Here is a 23899-nt window from a genome sequence, read left to right as displayed (position 1 = left end):
TTACGTAAGATGGCTTTCCCTCAAGCTTTTGACAACTCAAGCCTTCTTGTCCTGACCTATAGGCCACTGGAGGCCCTTGCCCTATTTGTTTCATTCTCCAACTCAGAATTAAGAAATGATAGGTAAGCAAGAAATCTTAAAAGTTAAAAAAGAAATGTAACAGAAGAATGTGATCTTCACAAGTCAGGGCAAACATTAAAAGGAGATCAAATAAAAACTATCATTGTGTCTAGAGAGTTATGCATGGTTAACGGACTGACTTTACAAAGGTACCCTGTGAACTCCATAAATATCCCCTTTCCTCACCAATTCTTTCTGTCTTTGTGACTGACAACCCAGCATCTTTCATTTGGACAATTCAACACTGGAGCTGAGACTATTCCTTAATAGTCACATATCTAATTTTTCCTCCTGGAACTGTAAGACACTGGAAAGCAAGCATCCTGTCCTATAATGCTTTTAATATTCTTCCCCATATCGCAAACAATGCTACGCACTTAGTTAAGTATCTTATAAAAGATTTGCTAGGAAAAACTGGTTTCTTATGCCCACTACTAGGAGCCGAAAATATGTATGTATGACGGGGGTGGGGTTAGGACATGGAATGGTTTTCTATTCCAAAGAGCGGGATAGAGTTGACCTCATCCCCTTAAGAGGAAGCTGCCATCTCTCGCCTGGGGGGAGACGGGAGCCTGTTATTGAGGTGGTGGTTGTTCTACGCTTGGGGAAACCACATCCACTGCCTGGCTAATTCTAACTCGGAGTTAAAGTGCGCTGAAAGGGAGAGGAAATGCAGTGGTCTCCACTCCAGCCTTCCCCCGTACACTTCAAAAAGAACAAGATTATCTTTGTGTCTGTTGGTCTAGTGAGAGCTCTGGTCTCACTACCTGCCATTCTGCACACTTAAAGTCTTTCTGCACAGACTCTGCCCCAACTCCTTACTTTCCTTCTCCACTCTCTTCTTTAAAAAAAACTTCACTACATTTTCCTGTGGTTTTCAGTTGGATTATCTGAAGCCCGGTACCCTAACACTAGCCATAGGGAAGGGGGCAGACGCAAAAGTACCGCCGCCCCCCAAGGTGGGGAAGAGGGTGGCTTTCGACAACTGCCTCAGACAACACCTCTCAGATTCTTAAGACTCCAGGAAAAAAAAAAAGGAGGTGAAAACTGGTAACGACCGACAGACATCCTGGAGAGGAAAGAGCGGTGGCAGCGAGCAGACAAAGCAGGCGACAAGGAAAGAAGAGAGCCTGGCACCCCGCCCCAACCGCACGCGAAGACAGAGAAAGGACGGGGTGCGGAGCCTAGGAAACCATGCGGAGGATCGGCCAGGAGCCTCTGGAAACCCGGAGGAAAAGCACTGACAGGAGGGGTCGAAAGGGCAGGGCTGGAAAGAAGACGCCGGCGGGAAAGGGAGAACCCCAAAAAAGAGTCACGGAAAGAGGAGAGAAGGGAAAAGGCGGGGATGGACGAAGACAACGGCAGCAACACACTCACCGGAGCCCGGGGCTGAGGGGAGAGGCAGGGTTGGGGGCGGCGAACAGCCGCAGACGCCGGCCGGTCCAGCGGTCTCGACGTGAGGAAAGGCGAAACCCCCCGCAGCAGCTGCCAGCCGACCGGAGGATGGGAGGGGACGCGTTAGGGACTCTGAAATAGGGGGCCGCGGGGCGGTTGCGGGTGTGAAGGCAACAGGAAGAGCCCCAACTGCCGGAAAAGACGGCAAGCGCAGGGGCCAACGCTGCCCAGTCCCCCACGGCGGAGACGGGCTGGCTCGGCGGCCAGGGCGCCGGACTGCGCAAGCGTGACTTCCCGGAGCCGCGGCGCGGGTTCCGGGTCTGCGCATGCGCCGCCCCGCCCCGCCTCATTCAGGCCGGAGAGGCCGGGTGGAGCGCAGAAGTCTGAGGGGTGGGGCATTTCGGAGTGGGCGGGACCGGGCTGGGCTCGCGGGGAGAATCCTTTTGGGTTTTTTTTTTTGTTTTCTTTTTTTCGTTTTGAAATAATTATAAACTCTCCCCCAACGTGACAGAACTAGTACAAAAAGGTCCCTTTTACCCATCACCCACCCAGCTTCTCTCAACATCTTACATAATACATTGCGTTATCAAAACCAGGAAATTAATATCGGCGGAGTACAATGGACTAGACCGATGCAATTAACTAGATGACAAACCTCAGATTTAACCACTCGGGCTTGCACTCATTTTTGCGTGTGACCGCGTACTCGCGTCCATCTGTGTAGTTCCATGAAGTTTTTTCACCTGTGTAGTCAAGGTCCCCTACCAACTCTTGATTTCCATCATAAATAGGTCCCCCGGAGCCCTTCCCCACCCCCCACATCTACACTGCCTTAAAGTAAGGATTAGCATACTCTGCCTTGGATGGGGTGAGCTCTCATAGGTTTGGACATCTGATACCGGGTACGGGGAGGATACCCCAGTGTGCACAGAACCTGCTTTCCAAGGCTACCCAGCTGCGGAGTCTGTCCCATCCCTTGGGTTAGCGAGGACCCAAGACTTTTGGACGCTCACTGGTTCCTTGAGAATGGAGCGCAGTGCACTTAAGCAGAAATTATCAGGCTCCTGGAAACAAAGATGACAATGCCCCTGCCTGCCTTCAACGGAGGCCATCTAGGCAGCGAAAGAAGCACGTGTGCAAGTCATTCATTACTGTTTTGTGGTATTAGGGTGCCCCCAGGCTCTTCTGTATCTGTGTAAGACCTAAAGCTTGGTTTTAATCCTTCAAGCTTGGGGTCCTAGGCTTTGTTTTCTTGATGGCCTTAAAAACATAGGCTTTCCTTGACTGCTTTCATCTTGCTAGACTTCAAAGTCCAGTTTCCTTTAGTCTCAGCACACAAATACCACTTTGATTTTCATTCCCGCACCCAGAGGCCCTTCTTCCTCAGTGCCTTTTGTTAAAGTCCTCCCTATCCTTAGGGACTTAGTTACAGTGCCAGACTTTTGCATAGCACTTTTCAGTTTTTGAACCACATGCAAGAACTTAATCTCAGGTGATCCTTACAACTCTTTTTTTTCCTTCTTCTTCCGTAATTATTGAGGTTTAATTAACATATAGCACTGTATAAATTTAAGGTGTCCAACATAATGATTTGACCTATCTCACGAAATGACTATGACAATAAGCTTAGTAAACATCCATCATCTCATATAAATACAAAGTCAAAGAAACAAAACTTTAGGGCTTCCCTTGTGGATCAACTGGTAAAGAATCCACCTGCAATGCAGGAGACTCAGGTTCAATCCCTGAGTCGGGAAGATCCCCTGGAGAAAGAAAGAACAACCCACTTCAGTGTTCTTGCCTGGGAAATCCCATGGTCGTAGGAGCCTGGAGGGCTACAGTCCATGGGATCACAAGAGTCAGTCACAATTTAGCAACTGAACGATAACAACTTTAGTGAGGAGGATGCTGCTGCTAAGTCGCTTCAGTCGTGTCCGACTCTGTGCGACCCCATAGACGGCAGCCCACCAGGCTTCCCCATCCCTGGGAGTCTCCAGGCAAGAATACTTGAGAAGGCAGTGACTGTTTATTCTTCACAGTGATTGGTTACAGTATTAGACTTTTCTTAAATGATAGGGAATTGGTTACTGGTTACCTCATAAAAATATTGGTGAAGAGTTTAAGTTGTGCCTATGATTTCCAGAGGCATAAGCAAGAAGTGACCAAGTCAAGTTAGTCTCCCTTGTCTTGCTAAATAAATTTTTTTGATAAATATTTTTAAAAAGAAACAAAACTTTCATATATAATATACTTTCATATATAGTATTCATATATATATAGCAGTGTTAATTATATCTATCACAGTGTCCATTACATTCCTAGTATTTAAATCTGGAAGTTTGTACCTTTTGATCACCTTCATTCAACTTCCCCTCCCTGCTCTGGTAGTCACAAATCTGATACCCTTTTCTATAAATTGAGTTCATTTATTTGTTTTTGATGTATAATTGATCTACAACTTTAGATCCTGTTCTACAACATACTGTCTCAATATTTCTATACATCTCAAAATGCATGTGTGCATGCGTGTTCAGTCATGTCTGACTCTTTGCGACCCTATGGACTATAGCCTTCCAGGCTCCTCTGTCCATGGGATTCTCCAGGCAAGAATCCTGGAGTGGGTTGCCATGCCCTCCTCTAGGAGATCTTCCCAAACCAGGGATCAAACCTGTGTCTCCTGTGTCTCTTGCGTTGCAGGTGGGTTCTTTACCACTGAGCCACCAGAGAAGCCCACATTTCAAAATGATGTAAGTCTATTTACTAGTGTCACCATACAAAGATATTACACAGTTATTGACTATATTTTTCACACTGTACATTTCAGACCTATGACTCATTTATTTTGTAACTAGAAGCTTGTACTTTTAATCTCCCTTACCTTTCTCCCCCACCATTCTTACCTACCTCCCCTCTAGGAACCACCAACTTGTTCTCTGTATCTATAACTCTGTTTCTGTTTTATGTTTGTTCATTTACATTTATTTTAGATTCCACATGTAAGTGAAATCATATGGCATTTGCTTTCTCCGTCTGACTAACTTCACTTAGCATAATATGGACCTCTAGGTTCATCCATGTTGTCACAAATGGCAAGATTTTGTTCTTTTTCATGGCTGAGTAGTATTCATATATGAATACTATATGTATATATATACATTACATCTTTATTCATTCATCTATTGTTGGGTACTTAGGTTGCTTCCATAACCTGGTTGTTTCAACTAATGCTGCAATGAGCATAGGCATGCATACATCTTTTCTAATTAGTGTTCTTGTGTTCTTTGGATAAATACCCAAGAGTAGAAGCTGAATCAAATAGTGGTTCTATTTTTAATTTTTTATCATAATAGCTGCACCAGTTTCCATTCCCACCAATAGTGCATGAGGATTTCCTTCTCTCCACATCTTGTTATCTTTTTGATAACAGCCATTCTGATCTTCACATCCCTTTGGCAAGTCACAAAGGATAAACTGCTGTTGTTTTACTTTTCAAGATCAAGGTCTTGCCCTTTATTTTTATTTTTTTCTAACATTTACTTTTTAACTTTTATATTATAGTGGACTATAATTGATTTACAATGTTGTGTTAGTTTCAGGTGTACAACAAAGTGATTCATTTATACATATAAATATATCTATTCTTTTTAAAATTCTTTTCCCCACTTAGATTATTATAGAATATTGAGCAGAGTTCCCTGTACTATACAGTACGTCCTTTTTGGTTACAAAGGTGAGTTTGTAGTGTTAAAAAGAAAACCATAGGCCCAAAATGGCATCATTTATGCTGAAGCCCATGATAACAAACTTAGATTTAATATCTCATCTAACTGCAGTTTTTACTTTTCCTGGGGAATGTAGTCTCAGTCATTCATCCTGGAATTTTCTGATGAGCACCAACAAGGTAATCTGTCATTTGGACCCTCTCCATCCCACCCTCCACAACCCCTACAAAGGAAGAAGATGGAATCTGCATGATTCAACCTCACCCTTTCCCCAAATAAGGTGATCTGGCGTAAACAATCCTTTCCTTTCATTTGCTAATTGCTTCCTTGCCCACCTATAAAAACCATTCATTCTGCACCAGGTCTTCGGGCTCCTGTCTCTTTACTAGCTGGGATACTGCCTGATTCACCAAGACTGAGCAAAGTCAATTACAACTCAAGATTTACTTGGCGGAATATTTGTTTTTTTAACAACAGATAACTGGGCAATGTGCCTTTTAGACAGTGCCAATATATAATTTCCCTGGAAGATAAAGATTCATACAGAGTAGACTAAGTCAGATGACCTGGGGTATACTGGGCCACATCTAATGGAAGTTCTTAAGTCTTACTATGACATTACTAATGCTGCTGGCTATGTTATTTGTATTTCATCTGTTACAAAATTGCTGTTTCTTACACTGCCAAATGTGTGACTGAGGCCTCTGATAAAATAATACTTAGTTCCATGTGAGATCGATGATGGTAACAGTGTAACTCTAGATATGGGAAGAAGCAACAAGAGGGAATGTTTTCCTGGACCAAGAGGCTAGTAAGACAGGTGGTCCAGAGAATTCTGGATACTGTTTTGTGGCCTAGTCCGGTAACAGCACACTGAGTGACCTGTCAACAAATCTCTGCCAAACCTGAGAATGGACATTCTCAGCACCATGGGATAAAATGGTCATGAAGTGCCCCCCTCAGAATCATGGTCAAGTTTATGAGTGAAAAGGGGCTCTGCCAACTGAAAACCGACATTTGCCATCTACATCCACAAAGATTAAATCATGGCCACTGCAACTGCTGACCTTCAGCTCCCCTGAAAGGAGTTCAGGGTGAAAGTCAGGAATGAGGCACTCTGTGATCTGGGAAAAATTGGCAGAACGGGTCTTCAGATAGTTAGATCTTTTCAGGAGAAGATTTTACGAATCCCAACTCTTGCATTTTCTCCTACCTAGAGAAACACTGACGTCATTAATGGTGACATTTGCTTTGGCTATTAAGGAAAATTTTACAATTAAAAGTCAAAATAGAGTAGCTATGGTTCAGATATCCTGGGAAATAACTAGGTGATGTTATGGGTGTACTTTCAGATTAGACCTCGTATTGCTAAACCCTTGAGTTTTCTGAGTCATCACAGGCTTGGATGCCCCCATTCTCAAAACAATGTCTGCTGAAGCTAGTAACTGCAACCTTACTCTTTGTAAAACTAGGCAACTGGCTACCTGGCTATAAGTCTCCCCGAAGTGACAGGTCCAGACTGGGTTTCAGGCCTATTCTTCTAAAAAGAAATAAGATTTAATTTGTCTATTAAAATTCCAGTTATCACTCCTCCAACTACTTCTAATTAGGTATGTTACACCAAAATGGCAGACCAAGGGATTGAGATTTTAATCATACAAGACTCAGATCTAGAACTTGGAACTCAGGAATACTTCCAGATCAGTGTCTATTCTCCAAGCTGAGGCAGTCCTATGCCCCATTTTGACAGGAAGTTATCACAGTGATAATTGCCCAATTCCCTAAATTAAAACTAAGCAGAATTCTGTGGTGTTCTGGAGTACAGATCTGTTTGTCCATTTCTTGTCTGTTGGATACAGGCTTCATTCAGCCTCCTTGACCCTTCCTGAGTTCCAAAGGGTGGATTCAAACAATTGCTAATCAGGGAAGGGAGGGGATACAGAAACAGAGGAGAAACAATCAAAGGTTGGTACAGCCTCCAGACAGTGGCCTGATTCCTACTTAAAGAAATATGCATAACAATGTCTTTGAGTTATTCTACAGAACTGGAGCCCTGACCCAGGTAGAGGATGGTATCTTCAAACTAAACACAAGATTCTTGGAGCATAGCTCTGTTGCCTTACCACCAACAAATCAAATAAAAAAAAAAAAAAGAAGTCACAAACCCTGCAGCCCTCACCCCAAATGTTGCCTCCTGTTTCTGGGGACCAGTGATGACCATCCTGTTAGGTCTCCTGTTTGGCCCCTGTCTATTTCATCTCTGAGAGGAGCCAGCAATTTCTAACTAAATTGCTGTTATTACAAGGGTGAATGCTGGTTTCAGGCAAAAAATACCTTGGCTTAGATCAGGTAGAGAGAGACTTCGGCTCTGCTAGGCAGGCCTACACCCATGCACAGCAGGAACAAGTTACAGAAGAAAGACCTCCGCCCTATTCCCAAGAAGTATCTTGAGTATGAAGTCTCTCCGGGGAGAGTTGTTAGGGAAAGAGCACTGACTGAAACCACCCACCCTGGCCAGGCACCGTAGTAACCATTTGCTTGAGTTGTTTTAAGGCAGGAGGCCCTGGTAAGGAACACAGAACTAATAAGCCACCACCAACCGGAAGAGTTCCGGAAAGGTCCAAAGGAGACCCCACATGTCCGACCACTTCCCAGAATCCTCTCTGGCATCCATCTTGGCTGAACAAGGCGTACACCACCAGGAAGGACTCTGAGTCAGAATGATTGGCTAAGGACAACCCGGAAACTAATCCCATCACCGTAAAATCCGAGACTGCAAGCCAGTTCTGCAGAGCTGTTCTCCTGGGTTCTCTTACCCTCCTGCTCTCCACCCGGGTGCTCTTTCCCAATAAAATCTCTTGCTTTGTCAGCACACGTGTGTCCCCGGACAATTCATTTCCGAGTGTTAGACAAGAGCGGTCCTCCTTCCTGCAACACTTCAAGCTAGGCTTCAACAGTATATGAGCTTCTAGATGTACGAGCTGGGTTTAGAAAAAGCAGAGGAACCAGAGATCAAATTGCCAACATCCATTGGATAGTAGAAAAACCAAGGGAATTTCAGAAAGACATCTACTTCTGCTTCATTGACTACTCTAGAGATGGGAATACTAGGCCACCTTACCTGCCTCCTGAGAAACCTGATTGCTGATCTAGCCCTGCATGGACCCAAATGGTTACATTTTACCATGACTCCAGTAAGTGTAGAGGACACATTAAGTATAGTCATTCTTTTTGACCATCAAGCTCCTGAATCCTTTCCTGTATTTTCCACTTCTTACTATCAAAACTGAAAATTACAGATAGCCTTTTTTTAGGCTCCATTGCAGCTAGAGAGTAGGCACAATACCTAAGTGCCACCAATCATTTATTCACCTTGACACCCACCCTCCACCTCCCACCCTGCCCTCACCTGTGAGTTGGAAATTAGGGTAACCTGATCCTACTCTTATTAATACTTAGCTTTATTTGCCTCACTCCAAAACTCTGGTGTTGGCAGATCTGGCTTTTATTTCAAATGTTATTTCATTCATTATGCATTTTTTTTTGCATTAACTGGTATTTTTTTAAAAAATATTGCATTGAAATATTACTTTGATTACTGATTTTTTGCCACCGTTATAAATCTTATGCCAAGGTGAGTGTCTAGCTCACCTCACTTTAACCCGACTTCAGGCCCTGGAAAAATCACTCTGAATCTGTTCTGGTAAGAGTGGTGATGGCTCCATGTAGTTTCTAGAGACATCCACAGAGGTCTCATTGGCCAGAATTGCATCACATGGTCATCCTCCCTTGGAAAGCAAACTCAGCTTTTTATAATCTTCTAGAGAGGCAGGCAAAGAAGAAAGAGGTTAGTGAGGAATGAATATTAGCTCATACAGCCAATAATGTTTGTCATGGCAGTATATATTACTTTGCTGTTCTCTTTTAATCTATTTTACTTATCTAAACGGAGAAAGGGACTCCCCTCATATCTCACTCAGTAGAGAAACTGCCTGCAATGCAGGAGACCTGGGTTTGATTTCCACGTCGAGAAGATCCCCTGGAAAAGGAAAATGGCAACTCACTCCAGTATTGTTGCCTGGAGAATCCCCTGGACAGAGGAGCCCGTTAGGCTATAGTCCATGGGGTTGCAAGAGTCGGACAGGCCTTAGAGACTAAACCATCAAATGGAGAACAGACATAAGGCACTTAGCAGGACCCTTATTAATTGACCTCTGGTTAATGGGAACACTGAACAGAGTCATTCCCTTTGTATTTTCTATTCTATATTATCTCTCTTTTTATTATTTTGATATAATTCACCAAATCCAAGCTTCTGTTTTATAACAGTTTTCTTTAAAAAACTCTTGGATAAACAACCTTATAGTATATTGTCATTCTTCATCTCCGTGGGACTTGAATTACTTGGTTCAAATATTAGCACCTTTTATTTTTTTTCTTCTGTCTTGCTCCTTTTCCCAATTTCAAACCCATTAACCTTTTCCTTCTCTTTAAACATTGCTCTGAATTGTTCTTTGTCCCAAAGGTAATACCCGCTCTTCCTCTGTCAAGCTGACCTGTGATTGTATCACCAACTGAAGCTCAGCCTCTTGGCAAAGACCACAGACCCTTGGGGAATAGGCATCTTATCCCTGGCAGTGTGTGTCCAATCCTCTGGTGGCCATGACATCCACTGCTGCTGAATATTCCCTCCAGTTGAGGGCAGGAACCGTGCATGGTGCCTGCTAGCCCAGTGTTTCTCAGACTTCAATGTGCAAACAAATCCCCTGGGATTCAGTTAAAAATGCAGATTCTGGTCCAGTGGTTAAGACTTCTGGCTTCCACTGGAAGGGGCACGGGTTCTCTCCCTGGTCAGGGAAGTTCAGCATGCTTCGTGGTACAGCCAGAAAGGAAAAAATGAAATAAAATGCAGTTTCTGATTCAGAAGGTCTGGGACAGAGCTAAGATTCTGAGTTTCAAACAAGTTCCCAGGTGGTTCTAATGCCACTGGCCCACATACCTTGGAGTAATGAGGAATTTAAACATATATCTGAGTGAGAAAGAAGGAGACAGTGCCCACAATCCATCAGGGCAAAGACAGAGGCAAATGAGGCATTGAGGGATGTCTCCAGCACTGAAGAAGGCCCTGAATTCAGGTAGAGCCCCTGCACTAGCATGCTCTTAATCCTGTGAGTGTGTTTCCTTACATTGTGAGTCCTAACACCTCTCTTGCCCACCCTACTTCCAATGCCAGCCCCAGTCACTGCCAAGCAACATTTTGATAGGTGTTCCTTCAGACTGCTTCCTTCCTTCCCTCCTTCCCTTTTCTTTTCTTTCCTTCTAGTATTTTGTGCTTTCTGCTGTAGCCCTGAGAGGTTGCTGCCAAAATGGGCAAGTTCATGATACCCCGAATGTGATGCTGGTCCTGGCTGGTCACTACTCCGAACGCAAAGCAGTCATCATGAAGAACATTGATGATGGCACCTCAGACCGCATCTACAACCATGTTCTGGTGGCTGGAATTGATTGCTTTCCCTGCAAAGTGATAAGTGCCATAGGCAAGAAGAAAACTGCCAAGAAGTCAAAGATCAAGTCTTTTGTGGAAGTTTATCATTCCAATCAGCTCAGGCCCACAAAGTACTCTGTGGATAACCCCTTGGACAAAGCTGTAGTCAACGAGGACGTCTTCAGAGAACCTGTTCTCAAACGCAAGGCCCAGCGAGAGGCCAAGTTCGTCTGAGGAGAGATACAAGGCTGCAAGAACAGATGGCTCTCCCAAAAGCTGCAGTTTTAGGTCTGTCTGTTTTAGTCCCTAAAAACAACCGCCTCCCCCCTCCCCAATTATGTTTTATTTATTTTAATGAACTCCTTTTAAGCAACTAGATGGCCTCACCTGGCTGAAAGTTATCATCGCAGGTAATAATGTTTATTGTGAGTGTGTAGAGTAGTATATTGGGAATCACAGATTTCAGTAGAATAAATTAACTGCCAAGTGGTTAGCAATTTTCCTTTCTCTTTATATCAGTTTCAGGCATACAGATTACTTTCTAATGCACACATAAACACAAATGGGATCATACGGTACATGATTATTACTATGTGTAATTATACCTGTAATATTTCACAGACACTATTGTACTCTTTTTTAAAATATTTATTTCTTTATTTGGCCGTGCTGGGTCTTAGCTGCAGCACATAGGGTCTTCCATCTTCGTTGTGGCATGCAGGGTCTTTGGGTCCTAATCCCCTGACCAAAGTTTGAACGCAAGCCCCCCACATTGGGAGCCTTAGCCACTGGACCACCAGGGAAGTCTCCAGTATCGTACTTTTGTTATAGTATTTGTCCATTTATATCTAAGTTATGATAGTTTAAAACCCTCAAATTAAATCCTCAAATTTAAAAGCTTAATATCAAATCCATTTACTAATCCTATTACTCAAATATGTACAGTTACTTCCTCTGAGTTGGAAGGATTATGAGTGGTTATTATCTCTTTCTTATACTTTTCTATACTTTTCAAATTTTTCACATTGGACTCATGTAATGTTAATTTCAATTTTATTTTTATCGAAGTAGTATGGACTTGAAAAACACAAAATTATCTACAATATTATAATGATAAATAGCAGTTCCTTGCCCCACTGCCACTGGAGTTAATCAGCAAGCAGCTGCTTTCAATGCTTTTAGTTGTTTCTTCTGTTATTTATCACCTTGTTTCTAAATAACATTGCTTTTTCTTCAATTTCCAATTTTAGATATTTTTTAACTTCCTCAGTGAAGATGAAGATTTTACTTAGCTGCACCACAACTTCCATATAACTTCTTCCACCACTGTCATTTTCCTTAAATCAATATTTTATTCTAAAAAGAAGACATACAGATGGCCAACAGTACATGAAAAGATGCCCAACTTTGCTAATTATTAAAGAAATGCAAATCAAAACTACAATAATGTATCACCTCACACCAGTCAGAATGGCCATCTTCTAAAAGTCTACGAATAATAGATGCTGGAGAGGGTTGGTGGGAATGTAGGTTGGTGCAGCCACTATGGAGAACAGTATGGAGGTCCCTGAAAAACTAAGATGATCCAGCACATGATCCAGCAGTCCCACTCCGAGGTACATATCTGGAAAAAACAAAAACTCTAGTTCAAAAAGCAGCACTATTTACAATAGCCAAGCCATGGAAGCAACCTGAGTGTCCACTGACAGAGGCATGGATAAAGAAGATGTAGTACATACATACAGTGGAATATTACTCAGCCATAAAAAGAAATAATGCCATTTGCAACATCATGGATGGACCTAGAGATTATCATACTAAGTGAAGTAAATCAGAGAAAGGTAGATATCATATGACATTGCTTATATGTGGAGTTTAACAAAATGATACAAATGAACTTATTTACAAAACAGAAACAGATGCACATAGAAAACCAATTTGTGGGTACCACAGAGGAAAGGAGATAAATAAATTAGGAGCTTGAGATTACCAGATGCACACTCCTATAGAAAAAACAGATAAAACAGGACCTACTGTATAACACAGCAAAGTATATTGTAATAATCTATAATGGAAAATAATCTGAAAAAGAATATATGCGTATTTCTTATATATATGTAAAGCTGAATCACTTTGCTGTACGCCTGAACCTAACACAACACTGTTAATCAACTGTACTTCAATTATAAAAGATTGTTTTTAATTCAGTGTTTATAACTGAACCAAATGACTCTGTCCTTTTTTTTTTTTTAATATTTATTTATTTATTTGGCTCCACTGGGTCTTAGTTGAGTCACTCGGGATCTTAGATCTTTGTTGTAGCATGCAGGACCCTTAGTTGTGACATGCAGTGTCTTTTAATTGCAGCATGCTAACTCTTAGTTGTGGCATGTGGGATCTAGTTCCCTGACCAGGGATCGAACCCAGGCCCCTGGCATTGGGAGTGCTGAGTCTTAACCACTAGACCACCAGGGAAGTCCCACTATCCTGTCTTCTTAAGCCATTTTTTTTTTCCCTGAAGTTAACAATTGCTTCGATTTTTTCCCTTGCATAGTTTTGTTTTAAGATATCTGTCACTGATTTATCTGCAGGTTCTCTGTCAAACTGGATAGCTTTTATCAGATTATGGTCAAACAGCTCTTTTTTTTTTTTTGCTGTAGGATCATCCTTCCTAGAGTTCTCTGTGTTAGCCAGCACTCTCCAGAGAAACAGGCAATAGAGTAGAGAGAGAAACAGATTTGTTTTAAACATCAGAGTTGGAGAGAGCCAGCAAATTCTAAATCTGTAGGACAGGCTGGAAACTCAGGCAAGGGTTTGCAACCTTAAGTCTGAAATCCACAGGGTAGGCAAATAAGCTGGAAACTCAGGCAGGATTTTTATCATCTTGGGGCAAAATTCCTTCTCCCTTGGCAAACCTCAGTCTTTGCTCATAAGTCTTTCAACTGAATGGATGAGGCCCACCCACATTATGAAGGGTAATCTGCTTAATTTAACAGTCAAGTGATTATACATGTTAATGATTCTAAAATATACCTTCACAGCAACATCTGGAATGTTTGACCAAAGAGGGCACCATAAACTAACCAAGTTGACACATAAAATTAACCACCACACCCTCCATTATCCTACGTAATCTCTTTCCCATTATGTTTACTTTTTTTTCTCTTTGGTTATTTCCCTCCCAGTTAATTTCATGGCCTTCTCTTTAAAATTCACCCACATCTTTCAGTAAATATGTCCCAGGTGAATTAAGACAACCCACCGAAGAGACTTGCCTGGTGGTCCAGTGGTTAAGAATCCGCCTCGCTGGGCTTCCCTCGTGGCTCAGTGGTAGAGAATCCTCCGGCCAGTGCCACATGACACAACAAAGATCTCTCCAACCACAACTGAGACCCAACGCAGCCAAATAAATAAATGACAACCCGTCAGAGAACTGGTGCTAAGGTAGGCAGAGTGGGAGAGTCGGTGGGTATCTCCTCCACCCCCATCCAGCTGCCTTCTCATTTCCATGTCTTTCCCACTGTCCCAGGAGAGCACAAGGGGACACCATGTACTGTGTGGTGACTGCCAATAATAAAGGCTGGTCAGGATAAAAAGAATTTACTTGCAACTGTAGTTCTTAAGGGAAGCCTTAGTATAATCAGCTGGCCCTGCCACCTGGTCAGTTTTATCTTAATGCTTAGGCTACAAACCTGAAAACTCAAAAAAACCCCACTAAATGCAGAAGTGACTTTTCATATTGCTTCTCAGTTTCAGACTTCTAGATATACCACCAATACACTGTACAATGATAGCTTTGGTCATGATTTTGCCTACTTAGAGTTTTTATTTTCTTTGAACTGAATGCTTAGTAATGGGGCTAAAATAATTGAGAAGTCTTAAGGAAAACAGATTTTAAATTAATTTTTTCCAAATGACTCTGTGTGTGTGTGCGCGCGCATGTGTGATTATGAGTCAGTGTTTCTTTGGGAATTGAGGGCAAAAAATCTCAAAAACAAATGCAGAATGTGAAGTGTGGCACATTGCATACACTTTTCCTACCTGTCTGTTTTGAGAGTGAAAACATTCGGAGGGAGAGAATTAAACCTTTTGCAGCAAGGAGAGAAAGAGAACTACAATTTCTGAACAAAAAGGGTGACAGAAGCAAGTTCCCAGAAGAAAAAATAAGTCTGAAAGTCAGAAGTGAATAGGATAAGATGTCCATTGATCTCTGTGTACTTAGATGGGAACCTTCCTATAAAATGAGTGAGTTTCTGAGGCTCCCATTGTTGAAAATTTTTCTTTCAGTTGGTGGGGTGGAGAGACGAATCACAAGACTTTCAGGCTCCCTTAGGGATGTGCTCAATCTTCCCATGTTTGCAGAAGCCCCAGAACTGTCCTAACTGCCAGATGATAGCTGATCTCATGTATTCCCTAAAAATAGAGGCATGTGAATCCCGGTTGTTCTAAATACAAGTAATAGGACACACCAAAGTGTTCCATATATGTAAGTTTGGAAAATGATGGATTAAGTAAAATTATGTGAGTTTCTTTTTTCCATTTTTTCTTTTCTTTTTTTCTTTTTTTCTGGGGGGCCATGCCGCATAGCTTGTGGGATTTCAGGTACCTGACCAGGGATTGAACCTGTGCCACGGCAGCGAAAGCACCGGGTCCTACCCACTGGCGTGTGTGCATGCTAAGTCGTTCCAGTCACGTCCAGCTCTAGGCAACCCTATGAACTGTAGCGCACCAAGCTCCTCTGTCCAATGGGATTCTCCAGGCAAGAGTACTGGAGTGGGTTGCCATGCCCTCCTCCAGGGATCGAACCTGCGTCTCTTACGCCTCCTGCACTGGCCAAGTGGCTTCTTTGCCACTAGCGCCACCTAGGAAGTTCTCCTACCCACTAGACCGCCAGAGAGTTCCCTATATGAGTTTCTTTATTGCAGGACTTAGGTCCTTAAATATCACTGTGACTCTCCATCAGAAATGTTTATTGAATAGTGAAGAACACAGATCTAACTAGTGATCATGGGGGGTGGGGGGGGGGTTGTAGGAGAAAAGGGCCAAGAGGATCATTTGCTCATTCTTGTAGCTTCAAGTCAAAGGAACAAAGTTCTCATAAATTCTCCCTTTGTTCTAAATTGCTAAGAGCTATTTCAGACTTCAGTCTTATCAGAGCTTGAGATCATTTCCTCTAATCCTTCCATGTTACAGATGTGAAAACTGGCCTAAGGAGAGTTGCCTGAAGTCATAGGTGAATTAAAATATGAAGTTCGGTTAGACCTAGCTTTCCTGACTTCCTGTTTATTGATCTTTGTCCTTCCCTGCGTCTCCATGAGAGTGAATCCACAGACTAGTAAGGAGCTGCTACTGCACGGTTTTGACAAATCTGTCTATAATCAAAAACAAGATCTAAGCCAAGCTGATGGCCCATGTTATTTCAAACAAATCTCAATGTGGCAAAATAAGTCCTACTGCCATGGGCATTTGAAGCAGCAGGATTTGACATGTGATTTCAACACCAGATTCTTCATTTATCTCTGAGCCCATCACCTCAGGATGTCTTCTTTGAAAACTGAATTGTAAGTCATATAGATGTCACGTCTATCTGTCTTTGAAAGTGTTAGTTGCTCAGTCTTATCCAACTTTTTGTGACCCCATGGACTGTAGTCCACCAGGCTCCTCTGTCCATGGACTTCTCCAGGCAAGAATACCGGAGTGAGTTGCCATTTCCTCCTCCAGGGGGTCTTCCTGACCCAGGGATCAAACCTGGGTCTTCTGCATTGCAGGCAGATTCTTTACCATCTGAACCACCAGGAAAGCCCCCATCTCTCTTTACAAAGCTTTTATTTTTTAATTAAAAAAATTTATTTTTATTAGTTTTGGCCATACTATGCAGCATGCAGGATATTATTTCCCTGACCAGGGATTGAACCCATGACACCTGCAGCAGAACTGTGGAGCCCTAACCACTAGACCACATGGGACATCCCTATACAGCTTTAAAAAAGGTTTGTGTTGCTCAAAAAATTGTTCAAGGATTATAAAAGGTTCAAAGTGAAAAATCTCATCCTCCTTCTGTCTCCTACCCTCTCATCCCTCACCTTCCCTCTCTACATAGTTAGCTGCTATTAGTGTTCTGTGTATCCTTTTTGAGTTCTTTATGTAGATATGGGCAGAGAGATGGTCTTTTCTCCCATATTTATAAAGCCACAAAATGGCACTATCTCATTGTTAGGCAAGACTCTTCCCCTTCAGCCTCTTTAGAAAAAAGAGGATTATACCAATTCTCTTCAAGGGCCCTTCTCTCTGACCTTCTCAGAGGCTGGGAATGTTTTAAGCCCCTTGCTGCTTGACGCAGTTTGACCTTTTGGAAAATCACACTTGCACGGCTGGTTTCGTTGGTGACCTCAAATTTAGGGCATTCAGGGTGTGGCTTGCAGACTCTGGTATTTAAGAAAATCCAATACACAAATGTCAACATTTCCAAAGCAAATTAGGGAGTGGCTGTTTGTATTACAAATGAAACTTGCAAAATGATTCACCAAAGGCATCTTTTACATGTTTACATATATTTACTTACTAAATAAATAGTACTTGGTACAACATTCAGAAAAATATACAATGAAAACTCTGCCCTGATCCCAGGTCCCCAAGCTCTCCTCCCAACAGGCCACCTTTGTCACCGGTTTCTTGTTTTTTCCATATTCTTTGTATATGCAAAATATACCCGTATTAGAGCACGCCAAACATACTGCTTTGTACCTTTGTATCTTTCACTGAAAAAGATATCGAAAAATCCTTCCACATATGGACAAGTGGAACTGCCTCATTGTAGTTTTTCAGTGATGGACATACCAAAATAAATTAATCTAAAATGGGTCATTTGGGAATTCCCTGGAGGTTCACTGGTTAGGCCTGGGCACTTTCATTTCGGGGCCCAGGTTCAATTCCTGGTGGAGGAACTAAGATCCCACAAACTGCACAGCATGACCAAGGAAAAAAAAGAATAAAGAAAGGGGTCTTTCTTTTTTAACAGTGAACTCCATTCATCCATGGATAATCTGATTTAATCCGTAACATCCTGTTTTCAGTTGCACTCTGTTACGGAAAGGAGATTCTCTCAGGGTGCTTCCCTTTCTGCACATCAGAACAGGCATCAGTGCCTATGGATGTCCGTGAGTTCCTGCTCAGTCAAGTCCAACTCTCTGTGACCCTATGGACTGTAGCCTGTCAGACTCCTCAATCCATGGAATTTTCCAGGCAAGAATGCTGGAGTTGGTAGCCATTTCCTACTCCAGGGCGGTTGTACCTGCGTCTCTTGAGTCTCCTGTATTAGCAGCAGGCGGATTCTTGACCACTGCACCATCTATGGAAGCTCCGCCTGTAGGTGAACTTGTTCCAAACAGAAACTCACAGTTTTCACCTCCTAAATCTTTTTTTTTTAACTGACAAAAGTTCTCACATATTTATTACTGAGTCAATCAACTAAGAGAAAAATCATTTTCTCAAGAAAACACATCTAACTGTCCAGACACTGATGTTTTCAGTGATATGGTAGAAAACAAGTGACTTGATATAGAATAAAGGTGTTCCATCTCCTTGTGCAATTCCTTATAGACCCAGCTTGTTCTCCTCTTGGAGTTCTATCTAATTCAGTTTTCAGCCAAATCCACTGCCGAATGGAACGACTCTGCTTTTGTTTCTTGGCCAGGAATTGCTGATCCTGAATGTCTTGTGAGAGACATGGTGATGAACAAGAGTCCTCACCTCCTAAATCTTAAGATTGAATCTCAGACTGCTTCAAGACCCTCAGATCTTAATCTTTTTTTTCCCCTTTGGCTGTGCCATGTCACATATGGGATCCTAGTTCCCTGACCAGGGATTGAAACTGTGCCCCCTGCAGTGGAAGGATGAAGCCTGGACTGCCCAGGAACTCCCCTCAAAGCTTAATCTTCAAACTTTTTAGAATAAGCTGCTTTCTCTCTCGCTGTCTCTCCACCTGCTCCTCATTATTGAAGCTGAACAAACTAGTGTAGCGTTTTTTTTTAAGCACTGAGCTTTGGATATCTGCCTCCTTCTCTGAGACTCTAACCACTAGCAGTGCTTATCTGGGTGGTCCCCAGCTCTGCCCTCATAAGAATAAAAATTCTCTACAGTCATACTCAGTTAATATACGATTGGTTAGTTGAATGATGTAATCAGGCACTATGTACTCTATAAATAGTAGGTACTATGATTATTGGAGATGGAAATGGCATCCCACTCCAGTACTCCTGCCTGGAAAATTCCATGGATGGAGGAACCTGGTAGGCTACAGTCCATGGGTTGCAAAGAGTCGGACACGACTGAGTGATTTCACTTTCTTTCTTTCTATAGCTCCTTTTGGAGAAGGAAATGGCAACCCACTCCAGTGTTTTTGCCTGGAGAATCCCACGGACAGAGGGGCCTGGTGGGTTACAGTCTATGGGGTTGCAGAGAGTCGGATACGACTGAGCAACTAACACACACTATGATTATATCTTGTGTTTTGTATCCCAACCCAAAGAAAGAAGACATGATACCCACGAATATTTTATAATCCTAATCCTGGTTGACCTCTTATTTCACTTAAAATATTCACTTCCCTTAGTTCTGTGACGTGACATTCTCTGGCTTCTCTTCCTACCTTCCCAGTTTCCTTTGCTGATTCTTCTTCCTTTACTGGGTCTTTCCCCAAGTGTCATGCTTTTTCCTCTTCGCTCTCCTTGAGGCCTGTCCATGACTCCTGAGGCTCCAGAGACGAACCCTGTGTTCTGATCAAGGGATGTTTACAGCCCACATCTCTTCTCTGAGTTCCAGGCTCCCGAACCCAGCAGCCTCCCTGCCATCTCTTTTTGAATTGACTGAGATGAAGCCTCTGCCACCTAGAGGAATCAGAGCTCAAAACAGAAATACAGGTACAGAGACAGAAGGCTTTGCTTGTGCAAATGGAATTCATACCAATTCTACTGGCTATTTCAGATCTGCTTTCTCCAATTCTTTGATTTCACTAACCCTTCCCACCCACTGACCCACCCCAGTTAGCCACTTGACACCCCTGTCCAGCCTTTTCTCCACCTATTTAGGCCAGTTTCCTACATGGGCTTCAGTTTGTGTCACTTCCTACCTCCCATTTGCTAATGAAGGCCCGCCCCCCTCCATCCTCTCTCCTTCGCCTGCTCTCTCTACTTGGGCTTCCTGTCAATGTCTATTACAGTTCCCCAACCTGAAAGCCTCTTCCTTTGACCTCCTATCCAGCTCCCACTACTGCCTTTTTACCATTCTCTTCACAGCCAAATTTCATGAAAATCTCTCTTTCTACCATCTTTATTTCTACACCTCCCACATCTCAGCCTCCCACAACTTTTCTTTCTTCCCTCAATCTACTCTTGACAAAGGCAACACAGTCTCCCGTGTTTAATCCAACAGTCTTCGTGTTGCTTTGACCTCTCTGAAGCATTTGCCACTATTGACCAGTCCTTGATCCTCCTTCCCTTGCTGTTTTTCTCATGATGCTCTTTCATAAGTGGTTCTGGGTGGCTCACCGGGTAATTGCCAGTCCAGGGACTGCATTGTCTTCTACCTTCACAAACAGCTGTCTCTAACTCACCCTTCAGGTCTCCGCTCAGGGCGTCCTTCCCTGTCCCCCCAGACCAGTCTGCAGGGCTTCCTGTGTGTGCTTTGCCGGAGTAGCAATTATCACAGGTTGCAATTAGATGTGAGGGTCATTCTACACCAGTGGATCTTCCCCTGAGTCATATCTAATTTCCAGGGACTCCTGTAGTGACAAGACACAAGGGGGAGTGACTTTCTGCTCCTGAATATCACCGGTGATGCTGGCCAGGCTGAAATGTACTGAGAGCTCATGGTCTTTATGAACCCTAGTTTTTATAGGGATCTCAATGTTTCCCTTCATCCTCCTCATGTATTTACATTTCCCCCCTGCTACGTTTTCCGGACTTTGTCCAAAGCCATCATTAGGAATGATTAAAGCAGCAGGGTGGCCTGATAGTGGCCACACAGCCTCTTTGTGTGAAATTTTGCCTAGCAACCACTGAAGACGCCAAAACAGTTATCAGGGAGCTCTTCTCATCCCATTTCTAAGTCCACCCAGAAGGCCTGGTCTGATATTGTGGGCACAGAACCGGGCCTTGTGTGGAATGCACTAGCTCCTGAGTTCCCCAGTCACCCTCTCCTCAGTCTGGGGACCCTGAGCTTATCCAGAGGTCAAGTCAACTCTGGCCAACCTTCCGTGTTGTCTCCCCACAGGAGTCCTTCTTTCTGTTTCTCAAAGCCAGGAAAAGACTCCTCTTTCAGCAGAGTCCACCCTTCCCTGAGTTGAGACAACAAACATTAAGTTCACCAAATGGGGGGAAAGACCAGAGAGAAAAGAAGACGCTGGGAACAAAAGCCACCAGTTAATACTGCAAAGCAGCCTCCCGACATAGGTGCTGTGGATGAGAATCAGGGGAAACAGGGATTTAGAGGCAATAGATGCATCCAGAAGTGGCTGATGCCTTTAGTTGATAAATAGACATAGTGGGTCAGATGGGAAAGAATCTGCCCGCAATGTGGGAGACCGGGGTTTGATCCCTGGGTCGGGAAGATCCCCTGGAGAAGGCAATGGCAACCCACTCCAGTATTCTTGTCTGGAAAATCCCTTGGAGAGAGGAGCCTGTTGGGCTTACTGTCCACGGGGTCAAGAGAGTTGGACACGACTGAGTGACTGACACTTTGAGACATGACAAAGGAAAGAAATCGTTTTGCCAGCGAGTAGGAAAGGGGCTGTTTCATCTTCAGTGTTACACAGAGGAATTTCTGGGGGGAAGTGTGAAGAGTTTGTGATGGTTGAATCACAAAGGGTATGAGTCATTGTAACTATTAAGAAAAATAAAACGTGCTTGTGCCTACATGTAGGTAGCCAGAAATTTAATAATCACCCACATATCTCCCCTTAATTACCTAATTAATCTAATTACCTCCTACCATCTTTTGATTTTTCTCTTTCCACACATCCCCACTTATTTGTTATTACCTAAATGACACAACAGTCACCTAAACAAAACAAAACAAAAAAACCCTACACAGGTTGCCAAGAGAAGCCACATGTTTGAGAAAGACTCCCGTTATATTTTCATGTAACTCTATGTTAACATACCTCCTTTTTCTAGAATCTCAAACTCTGAAAGGAGAATATAAGATGTAAGTGGAAGGCAAAGTGACCTCATGCTTTTCTGCAAATACTGTTGGTTCTCTAGGGGCAGGAAGCTGACTCCAGAAGCCTCTTGCTTTTTGATAACCCGTCAGGACACAGCAGAACAAGCATAAAGTGTCTGAATACAGGTGGCTGAACCTTAACTCTGCCAGCACAGAATGTGTCCAGCTGCCTGCTCTCTCAATACCAAAATGCATCTTGAAATCTGCCCTTTTTGGTTTATTGAAAAAAACTAAAAAATTAAAAAATTAATTAAAACTAAAAAATTAAAATTAAAAACTAAAACTTAAAACTAAAAATTAAAATTTTTTTAAAATTTCTTTTTGGCCATGTTGCAGAGCACACGGGATCTTAGTTCCTTGACCAGAAATCAAACTTGCATACCACCCCACCCCCCCACCCTCCCCCCGCAGTGGAAGTCTGTAGCCTTAACCATAGGACCGCCAGGGAAGTCCTGGGTTATTGAGAAAGACTTTAAAGAGTTAAATAATTTTTTCTTCTTGTTGACATCCACGCCTTGGAAATCTGGCCTTCAGGGACCCCTGCTGCAGACTTTCTCCCTTGATACCCTTCTCTACTTCTGCTTTGTTTTTTGGATGTTCTGCTTTCTTACGCTTACTTATACCTCTCTGGAGAGAGAACTTTGGAGAAACCAAAATAATTGGACTCCAGGGAGAGCTGAGTTGCAGAGCTGGGGTTAAATGAATCGAGAAAATAATTTTTCTCCATATCATGTTTTTATTTTGAAACCTTGCTTTAAAATTGGATTCTAAATGAAGCATTCTTTTAATTATTTTTATTATTATTACTATTAACAAGTACTTATTGAGTACCTAATCAGGGAATATCGTATTAGGTTCTTCAGGTGGGGTTTTTCAGCTGATCGTCTGGCAGCCAAGAGAAATAGGAATCGTTACTCCTATCTCAGAGACTATAAAACTGAGTGTCAGAAACAAGGGGCTGATAAAAGGCAAACAGGCAAATAAACAGGAAGCTAAGGAAGCTTAAGCCCCAGAGCCCTCTCTTGCACGGGCCCCTTTCAAAGTACTGCTATTAATTCTGAATCCATGAGCTCTATTCTGCTCCTTAGGAAGAGCTTTCAAAATTGCATAAAACTTCGGTTCCCACTGGGAAAGAACTCTCCTGCAGTGTGGGAGATCTGGGTTTGATCCCTGGGTTGGGAAGATCCCCTGGAGAAGGGAATGGCTACCCATTCCAGTATTCTGGCCTGGAGAATTCCATGGACTGTATAGTCCATGGGATGGAAAAGCGTAGGACACAACTGAGAGACTTTCACTTTTCGGCCCCCAGAAGTCTGGATCTGTCCCTGGTGTGGAGTAGGTATATGAACCCAGAATTATATGCCTGGGAAGTCTATGCTGTTCACACAGAACTACTGTTCATTGTGACATATGAGTCAGAAAATATAACTGCTGCTCCCTAAATCTGCTGTAACCTTGAATGCTCCAATAATCTTAACAGAGCATTCTGTTCAAATACAACTTGAATCACTCTTTTGGAGGAACAGAGACATCTGTCAGCAGATACTTACCACCATGTGGCAGGCAGGGTGAGAGAGGCCCTGTAAGAGAGTAGTTCAGAGGATTGTCTTTGAAGCTAGCAACCTGGGTTAGAATCCGGGTTCTCCCACTTTATCCATAGCTGAGTGTGCTTAGGCAAGTTATCAAACCTCTCTGTGCCAGAATTCTCTCTTCTGAAAAAAATGGATACAATAACAGTTTTTAGCTCAGAGGAGTGTGTATGTGCCTCTGTGTACACGTATTAAATGAACCAAAAGGGTTTCCAAACTAAAGGTCAAGACTCGTCAGTGGGTCATGAAATCAACTTAATGGGTTAACTGTATTTTCAAAAAATGAAATAGAATCAGAATACAATCTAACAGAAGATATCAGAACGCACTGCCCACAGTCAGGATAGGTAATTGTCTCCTGAAATCATTAG

The 23899-nt window shown here is 42.8% G+C and overlaps 1 protein-coding gene and 1 pseudogene across 2 annotated transcripts in view; one reads left to right on the top strand and one right to left on the bottom strand.

Moving 5' to 3' along the window:
* STK38 (serine/threonine kinase 38) overlaps positions 1 to 1793 on the bottom strand; it is a 41206-nt gene extending 39413 nt beyond the window's left edge. The window contains exon 1 of one of the 2 annotated variants that reach the window (XM_020875802.2): positions 1498 to 1793. The gene's annotated coding sequence lies outside the window, so the exon portion shown is untranslated. The remainder of the gene's footprint in view (positions 1 to 1497) is intronic. The other variant, XM_020875801.2, reaches the window with a different exon arrangement.
* Positions 1794 to 10603: 8810 nt separating this feature from the next.
* LOC110126263 (large ribosomal subunit protein eL27-like) lies at positions 10604 to 10956 on the top strand (annotated as a pseudogene).
* Positions 10957 to 23899: the final 12943 nt, after the last annotated feature.

This window comes from Odocoileus virginianus, chromosome 27 (genome assembly GCF_023699985.2).
Source record: "Odocoileus virginianus isolate 20LAN1187 ecotype Illinois chromosome 27, Ovbor_1.2, whole genome shotgun sequence".
NCBI classification, from domain to species: Eukaryota; Metazoa; Chordata; class Mammalia; order Artiodactyla; family Cervidae; genus Odocoileus; species Odocoileus virginianus.
This window is presented reverse-complemented; position numbering and strand designations above follow the sequence as displayed.